The sequence below is a fragment of the Saccopteryx bilineata genome, chromosome 3 (genome assembly GCF_036850765.1).
Source record: "Saccopteryx bilineata isolate mSacBil1 chromosome 3, mSacBil1_pri_phased_curated, whole genome shotgun sequence".
Classification (NCBI taxonomy): domain Eukaryota; kingdom Metazoa; phylum Chordata; class Mammalia; order Chiroptera; family Emballonuridae; genus Saccopteryx; species Saccopteryx bilineata.
The window spans coordinates 301,811,452-301,821,013 of NC_089492.1; the positions used below are offsets into that span (position 1 = coordinate 301,811,452).

Here is a 9,562-nt window from a genome sequence, read left to right on the forward strand (position 1 = left end):
ATTCTTCTAGATGCATGGTTAAGTTGTTTATTTGAGCCTTTTCTAGCTTCTGAAAGTGTGCCTGTAGTGCTATGAACTTCCCTCTCAGCACTGCTTTCACTGTGTCCCATAAATTTTGAGTTGTTGTATGCTCATTGTCATTCGTTTCTAGGAATATTTTTATTTCTTCTTTGATCTCATTCTTAATCCATTCATTATTTAACACCCTGCTATTTAGTTTCCATGTGTTTGAGAATTTTTGAGCTTTTCTGCTGTGATTCATTTCTAGTTTCATGCCGTTGTGATTGGAGAAAGTGCTTGATATGATTTCAGTCTTCTTAAATTTGTTGAGAGCACTTTTGTGCCCTAACATGTGGTCTATCCTAGAGAATGTACCATGAGCACTTGAAAAGAATGTATATTCTGCTGCTTCAGGGTGAAAGGTTCTGAAGATATCTATTAAATCGAGTTGATGTAGTGTTTCCAATAAGTCTGCTGTTTCTTTGTTAATTTTCTTTCTTGAGGATCTATCTAGTGATGTTAGTGGGGTATTGAAATCCCCTACTATTATAGTATTGCTGTTGATCTCGCCCTTTAAATCCATCAAAGTCTGTTTTATATATTTGGGTGCTCCTATATTAGGTGCATAGATATTTATAATAGTTATATCTTCCTGTTGGATTACTCCCTTTATCATTATGTAGTGGCCTTCTTTATCTCTTACTATATCCTTTGTTTTAAAGTCCAATTTGTCTGATATAAGTATTGCTAACCCAGCTTTTTTTTTCATTTCCGTTTGCATGAAATGTTTTTTTCCATCCTTTTACCTTCAATCTATGTGTGTCTTTTGTTCTAAGGTGTCTCTTGTAGACAACATATGTATGGGTCCTGTTTTCTTATCCATGCAGCTACCCTATGTCTTTTGATTGGATCATTTAATCCATTTACATTTAAGGTTATTATTGATATGTAGTTGTTTATTGCCATTTTCTTCTTTAAAGGTGTATTCCTTTTTTTTTTTTCTGTATTCTTTTCCCACTTTGGTCTGTTTACACCAGGCCCCTTAATATTTCCTGCAGCATTGGTTTGGTTGTAATAAATTCCTTGAGTTGTTTTTGGTCTGGGAAGCTTTTTATTTCTCCTTCGATTTTAAATGATAGCCTTGCTGGATAAAGTAGTCTTGGTTGTAGGTTCTTGTTCTGCATTACTTTGAATATTTCTTGCCATTCCCTTCTGGCCTCAAGTGTTTCTGTTGAGAAGTCAGATGTCATCCTTATGGGGGCTCCTTTGTAGGTGATAACTGTTAGATTCAGGGAGTACTGACATGCTGGGGCTGCCAAGAGTGTACAAGGTCCTTGTGACACTGAGAACAAAGAGTTCAGCAACATCCTGCATTGAGTAAGAGACCCTTATCAGAAGTTTATGTTTGAAATTCTCCAATGAGTAATACCCCCCCTGTAACTGCGCACGACCTCCCTAGCCAATTGCTAAATGCAAAATTCACTTCTGTATGAGCCGCTTGCTTGCTATGCTATAGAAACCCCTAGACTGTAGACACTCGGTGTGACTCTGGTGACTGCCACCTGAGCTCACCCCTGCGCAGGTTTGTTTCTTTTCTTTTTCTCTTGGCCATAAAACTTTGTCTGAAACTCTCCAAACGTCTCCAGTGTTTGTTTTACCCGGCGAGTGCAACATTTATGGGGGCTCGTCCCGGGATTCCCATTACGGGAATTTTGGCTGGGGACAGGTGGAACAGCTCGAGCTGGTGAGTATTTTGTTGTGGAATTCCTTGTTTCTGTAATCTGGCTCCGGAGCATTTGCAGTCTGTGATGGCAGACAGGACGCTGTCAGAGACCAGCCCAGACACTCAGGCCGAGGGCAGGACGCTGCCGGCCGAGGTTTCTGTTTCTGTTTGAAATCAATCGATCGTTTTAAAGTAGTGAGCTCACTTGCGCTGCTCTGCTGTCTGGTTGTTTGTTTAGCCTGAATGACTGTGTGGGAAATTTTGTGTATTGCCCTCCTGGGATTTGCTGCACTGTTGTGTTTGGTGTTAATTTGTTTGCCAGTACAGTGTGATCAACGTTCATCTATCTGGATCACCCTGCTTATAGGGTGAGGAATCCTGTGTGTTGTCTTTGTAGGACTAGAAGCATACCTGGCTAAGAAGAACAAGTACCACGAGATGGGACAGCAAGAATCTACACTTAAATCCCCTCTTGATTAAGGAAGCTTCCTCTTTGAATATTTGGAAACAGAGCTCTGGTTAGAAAAGGGTGTAGTAGAGCAGGTGGGACGCCACCTGATTTCTCCCCACCTGGTTGGTTGGGGAACGCAGGACGCTGCCTTCTCCCTTTGGTTTTGGTTTAGAAGTTTTGTTTGTTTTGTGTGCATATTTGGTTTGTTTGTCTGCTACTAGAATGGCCAACTTAAGAGAAGACTGGCCAAACCAAGGATTGCTAGACCCATAGAAAACATAGAGAGTCTAGCGTACTATCACCAGCACCCACCTGCAGGCAGGTGGCATGGTCAGTGTGCAGCCCAGTATAGCAGCAGAGGTAGAAAAAGAAAAGGCAGCCAGGCTGCAGCTGGCTGCAGAAGAAGCGGCAGGCTCCCTCACAGTTTCAGGCACTTGCCCCTCCTCCTTGGGCACCGGCTCAAGGGCTGAGCCACTGCTTAGTCAGGCAAAAGATAACAGTGCAGTAAGCTAGAAGTTATCATCACCTTACTATAGCCCCTGCCCTCTTCTGCTTTGGCTTCGGGGAATCCCCGCCTCCTATCTGGAGCTAGACCAGAGGAGAATATTTAGGGAATATGGCCCCTTCTAAACCCACTGCTTTAGCCATAATAGAATTGTATAGTCTGTCAAGTACAAAGACTTCCTTTTTGTACCAAGGATCTGTTGTTGTATTCCCAATTTTGCTCTCCTAGTCAAGCCCCTCAGTGAGATCTTCTGAGCATGGCTTTTAAGGTCTATAATGACCAAGGAAGTAACAGAAAAGGCAAATAAGGCCCAAAAGAAGTCAGGAAATACCAACTTTTGGCTCCAGCGCCCTAAGGGGCTTCATAGCTTTCATCAAGGCCCTGCTCCAGAGTGGAAAGAAAGGTCATTGGACTGAAGCCGGCGAGGCTTGCGGGCCCCATCAAGGGACACGTCTGTGCTGTGGAAAGAGGGACACGAGAAGGTAAGCTGCCCCCTTGCTCCATGGAGGGAGGGTTCAGTCTCTTCTAGCCCTGCTCCAGCTACCTGTGACCTGACCTTGCCCAGCGTGCTGGGAATTGCCACTGAAGGCCTAAGGACATGTTCAGGAGCCTAAGGTATTTCTTCCAAGTAGCAGATAAGCTAATCTCATTTCTTGTAAACACAAGGGCCATCTACTATGCCTTGCTTGAATATTTAAGTTTTATTTATCCCTCAAAGATCTCTACTGTGGGTATTGACAGTCTGGTTTTATTGCTTTATGTTTAGTGTCTCCTTTATTTCTCTTATCTCAATGCCCCATGCCTATTATAGGCTGGGACCTGCTGCTAATTCCAGCTAGAAGCAGTGGTCACTAGGACTTAAACTCTAACTGCAAAGTGTAGAAATGTAACACCCTTTCCCTAAGTACTTACAGGTTTTATAGGTTACTGAGAAAACTGTTCAAAGACTGTCCAAGAGGCACTTATAGCAGTACACCACCCAAAGACTGACTCCCACGTAGATGGGTCCAGACACCATGATCCTGACCACTCCCACTACTGCCAAGGTAGAAGGCATACCCGCCTGGGTCTACTGCAGCCGGCTGAAGCTTGCAGTCCCAGCAGAGACACCTTTGTGGACAGCGAAGACTGACCCTGCCAACCCTTGTAAGCTGACCCTGAGAAGGACAGCATGCCCTGCTTCAGCCACAAACCAGAAGTTAACTGGTCCACGCATGGAGACTTTGGGGAGGGAGGGAAACTAAGGTAAAGGAAAGCCAAGTAAGTCATCTTAAGGTTTGATGCATGTACTGCTATGAGTCATACAGAAAGAGGGTGTAAGTCCCTTGGCTGAGAAAGAAGCTACAAGGTAAATGAAAGTTATGTATGTGCTCATAGCTACCACTATAGAATAATCTGTGAATATTGGTCATGTGTCCAATAGGCTACTTAGGAAAAGGACACCTCCAAAAAGCAATCTTTAAAAGAGGATTACTTAGTACTAACTTAGTCTTTGCTGAAGGTTAAGGTTTTTAAAAATCAAGAGTTTTGACTAGAAAGGAATTGTATGGTTTTAATAATAGAAGGTATAAGGTGTAGAGGTACTTTTGAAAAGGAAAGGAAAAAGTAAGTTGTTATGAAGGCCAGTTATTCCTGGATAAGAAAGTGCATAAAAGTTGAAAGTTTGTGTAAGTTGCAGAAGGTTTGTGCAAGTTGTAAGAAATTAGTATAGAGAAGAAAAATGCAAGGCAGAAAGAAATTAGTCCGTAAAGCTTGTAGTACTAAGGGCACACTATCAGCATGCCAGCACATACTAGGGAGGACCCCTGACCTAATTAGCTTATAGCTACAGCTAAAGTAGAAAATTCTCATGAGCCCCAGCCTTATACCATTCTCCCCACTGATGAAGAATCAAGGATTTAATTTATGTCCAAAAGAGATGGGGGAATGTTAGATTCAGGGAGTACTGACATGCTGGGGCTGCCAAGAGTGTACAAGGTCCCTGTGACACTGAGAACAAAGAGTTCAGCAACATCCTGCATTGAGTCAGAGACCCTTATCAGAAGTTTATGTTTGAAATTCTCCAATGAGTAATACCCCCCCTGTAACTGCGCACGACCTCCCTAGCCAATTGCTAAACGCAAAATTCACTTCTGTATGAACCGCTTGCTTGCTATGCTATAAAAACCCCTAGACTGTAGGCGCTCGGTGTGACTCTGGTGACTGCCACCTGAGCTCACCCCTGCGCAGGTTTGTTTCTTTTCTTTTTCTCTTGGCCATAAAACTTTGTTTGAAACTCTCCAAACGTCTCCAGTGTTTGTTTTACCCGGCTAGTGCAACAATAACTTTTTTTTCTCTTGCAGCTTTTAATATTTTCTCTTTATCACTTAGCTTTGGTATTTTAATTATGATGTGTCTTGGTGTAGGTTTCTTTGGGTTTCTCTTTAATGGAGTCCTCTGTGCTTCTTGGATTTGTGAGAGTTTCTCTTGCATTAATTTAGGGAAGTTTTCAGCTATGATATGATTGAACAAAGTCTCTATCCCTTGTTCTTTTTCTTCTTCTTCAGGAACCCCTATGATGCGGATGTTATTTCTCTTCATGTTGTCACAGAGCTCTCTAAGAGTTTCCTCTGACTTTTTGAGTCTTTTTTCTCTTTTCTTCTCTGCTTTCATGCCTTCATTCCAGTTGTCCTCTAACTCGCTGATTCGATCCTCTGCTCTATCTATCCTGTTTTTAATTCCTTCCATTGTGGTCTTTATTTCTGATATTGTATTTGTCATCTCCAACTGATTCTTTTTTATACTTGCTATTTCTTTAGGTTTTCAAACTGCCCCTCCATTGTTGTTCTAAGATCCCTAAGCATCCTTACAATCATTATTTTGAACTCCGCATCTGGAAGTTTGATTATTTTCATATCACTCAGTTCATCTCTCGAAGATGTCTCTTGTGGTTTCATTTGGATTGCACTCCTTTGTCTTCTCATCTTCTTTTTTTTTTGTTTTATTTGTAGAGTTGGTTGAGTCTAGGCTTGGTGTTGTCTGCCTCCAGTTTTCAGTTGTGTTATTTCTAGGTCTTCTTGGGTTGGTATCAGCTATTATTTGTAACCCACTTTCGGATTTGGGCAGCTTTGAAGTCTTGATTTGTTTGTTTTCTTAACAGGTGATAGTCTTGTTAACTGATCTCAGCAGGGGGCTTCCTTGAAACTGTAACCAGGAATGCTGTGGGTGTAACCTGAGACGCTGAAGGTCTCTTCCACCAACTAATCTCACTGGGGGCAGGGTTTTTTCTCAGCTTCAGTAGGGGGAGGTGTATCTCAGATCTCCATGGAGACCTGAGTTACTGCCCCTCCTCCCCACTTCTTGATTTCAGCTGTGTCTTGTTGCACTGATTGGAGCTGGATAGATGTCCGGAGATCTCTGATCCGGAAGCACTTCAGCTCTGTTTTGTGAAAGGTTCAGTCCCTCCCCCAGCTATGGCCGCCTCCAGCACGAATGAGTCAGCTTTTTTATTTTGTTTCTTGCATACCTTAGCCTCTCACAGTCTGTCCCTCTCCCTGTCCTTTCCACTTGGGAGATAAGCTGGTCTTTTCAACCCACCTTGCTCCCTGGTCGCCAGGTAAGTGGCTGTGAGCAGTAGTTTCTGCTCTTTTTCCTCTGTGAAATCCTCTCTGGGCTCTCAGCCTCACCCCCCCTTCCGTTCCTGTAAGCAGAGGAGATTCAGGCACTCCTTACCAGGATTATTGTGGCTTCCTCTTTGCTCCTTGGTTTTTGAGAGCTGTTCTTGCAATTCAGTGTTGGTTTTTCATGCTGATTTTTCCTAAATTGATTTGTATTCCAGTTTGGTGTTGAGAGCTGGGCGTCTGTGCGTCCGCCTACTCCGCTACCATCTTGGAGCTGAACGCCACATATTTTAAAATGTAATTCTTTGAGAGCCTACAATATGTTTCACACTAAATACAAGTAAATGTGTGCATTTTATGTAAGACTAACACTTTTAAAGTACAACAAGTCTGAATTCTTTTTAATAATGTTGTTATGCTGTTGCTAACCAATGATGAATAAAGTACTTCTTACCATTAATACGACTTTTGGTGCTGCATGGTTTTGCTGATGGCTTTGTAGTCTGGTTGATATGTGGTGAGGTTAAGCTTCATACAGGCATCGAGACCTCCATCTGTTAAACATGATCGTGGGTTGGTCTTAACGTTCTTTAAATGTGAGAAAGACTGCTCACATGCATACATAGAGCCAAACATTGTCAGTACAGCAATACTCACATGCTACAGTGTGTGGTATGTGAGGGGAAGTGCATTCCAAGTTTTGACAATCAGCTGGTCTGCGGGTTGAAGTTTTTTTATTTCTCCCCACTTGTGTTTGTTTGCCAACTCTGCTTGCTGTTGTGCAAGTCTTTCCAAATCTTCATTCAGTGACTTGAACTTATTCACCCATACATCTGAGGCCTTCAGGTCAGCAATTTGTAGCTCAAAATCTCTGACAGAGACACCGGGGATGTAACTCAGGTCAGCACTGTCCACTGCACACTCGTGTGGATGGATGATGAACTTAAAAAGACGAGTGCGCTCATAAAATTCTCCAAAGTACGCTTTGAATGACTGCAGATTAGATGTGAAGTCCGCTTGCTGCTGGATATAAAGATGTTGAGCAGGGTCACTTACTGTGCATGCATCTTTAAACTCTCCCAGTTTTTCAGAGTGTAGTAAAGAACCTGTTTCAATGTCAGTGATGAAGAGTTCCAGCTTGTTTTCAAATGCAAACACTGCTTGTTGAAGGGATAAGACTGTGTTTCCAATGCCTTGCATTTTCACATTGAACTGGTTCAGATGTCCAGTCATGTCCATGAGATAGTAGAACTTCAGGAGCCACTCAGTGTTAGCTAACTCAGGATGCTTGAAGTTTTTCACTTCAAGAAAAGTCTGGATTTCACTAAGACAAGCCACAAAATGGCTGAGCACCTCTCGAAAACCAATGTACATTGCTGTGCAGAAGCAGACCGGGATAATTATACCCAACTTCATCCAGCAGTGTTTTAAACTGGTGATCATTTAAAGCTCGGGCAACAATAAAGTTGACCCCTGAATGACCAGCAATGTCATCTCACCAAGCTGCTTGCCACACATTGAGCACAAAGCGCCTCCTGATGGAGGATGCAGTGAAAACTTATGATGAGTCTCTTTTCATGTTCACAAAGAAGCGCTATGAATCCTCTGTTTTTCCCCACCATGAACGGAGCACCAGCAGTACACACCAAAGTAAGTTTATCCATCGGTAGATTTTTTTTTTGTTAGCGAACTCAGTGAAAGACTTGAATAAATGCTCCCCTCTTATTGTTTCTTTCATAGGCAAAACAGCAAGACTTTCCTCATGTAGTGTGTCACGGACAGGATACCTTGCAATCACGCTGAACTGGGATAAATGGTTTACGTCTGTTGAGTCATCCAAAGCAAGAGGAGAAAATGGTGCTGCATTTATGTCCTTCGCTTGTGTTGCCTCGATTTGATTTGCCATCATGATGGTACGATAGTGAACAGTTCTTGCCAATAGAGGCATGTTTTTTATTCATTTGATTATCTTGTCTTTATCTGAAAAGTCGTCAAAAGTTTATTGGCAACATCAAGCATGAATGTTTTGGCATACTCTCTATCTGTGAATGGCTTTCTGTTTCTCACAATTGCTAAAGTGCCAGCAAAGCTAACCGAATTCCAGTCATCTTGTTGGGTCCAAACACGGAGTTGCTGCTGACTAGCTTGCACTCTGCACAGTAGCTCTTGACATGCTTTCTTCCTGCTGTCTCCCACTGGATATTTTGATGCAAACATAGTATGGTGTGTGTTGAAGTGCCGTTTTATATTTGACCATTTCATCGATGCAATTTTATCATTGCATATTAGACACACTGCAGAACCTACTCTCTCCACAAAGGTGAAATCCTCTGTCCATTCCTGCTGAAAACTATGATACTCCTCATCTTTTTTTTTTTAGCCATCTTCTTTGTCAAAAGGGTTTCTGCAATTAGCTAGCTGACTACTTGATTAAAAGAAGGGAAGTTTACTTCCTGACCTCACAACGACCCATGTATGTTATGCATTATCCAATTAAAATTTGGTGTTGTCCCAGAGGACAGCTGTGATTGGCTCCAGCCACCCGCAACCATGAACATGAGCGGTAGAAAATGAATGGATTGTAATACATGAGAATGTTTTATATTTTTAACGTTATTATTTCTTCATTAAAGATTTGACTGTGAGCCAGATGCAGCCATCAAAAGAGCCACATCTGGCTCGCGAGCCATAGGTTCTCGACCCCTGATTTAGACCAAGCACTCAGAGAGATTTTGTAAATATGATTTTTATACTTGTGTGTACTTCACTAGCTCAGGATGGGTGATAGCACTGTTTTGTAAATGGAGAGGTTTTTGTACTAGGTTTTAAATGGAAGAAGGTAAACAGCTAGCCAGGTGTGGGGGAAGGGGAGAAAGATTAAGTGGCCTTTTCCTTTCTCCTTTCTTTCTCCTTAATGAGTGATTTACAAATGCTTATTCTCTGACATCATGTAAGACCCCCCATCTTGAAATCGTGTGATTGATGTATATACCTCTAAAACAAAGGGATGGCAGATAAACACTAAAAGATTTGGGAATGTCTTTTAATATGAAAAACAACATTTTTCACTATTCTGTTACCTTATAAATTTTAATATGTAAAAATGATTTTTATAAATTCTATAGATGAATATTATAAGCTTGTTAATAATTGTGTCATCTTCCCCTCCTCCTCCTTTTCCCGCCAACCTGTATATGATCAAATGTATATAACCAGCCTCAGAGTTATACGTATTTTGGACTGCACGATTTGGGTCAGCTATACCCCGTGTTTGTCATATGCAG

General features: G+C 42.0%; 1 long non-coding RNA gene across 1 annotated transcript; it reads left to right on the forward strand.

The window, feature by feature from the left end:
• Positions 1-3,152: 3,152 nt before the first annotated feature.
• LOC136329264 (uncharacterized) lies at positions 3,153-4,264 on the forward strand. The gene is made up of 2 exons (XR_010730171.1): positions 3,153-3,924; positions 4,028-4,264. It is a non-coding gene; the product is annotated as an uncharacterized lncRNA (long non-coding RNA).
• The last annotated feature ends 5,298 nt before the right edge of the window (positions 4,265-9,562 follow it).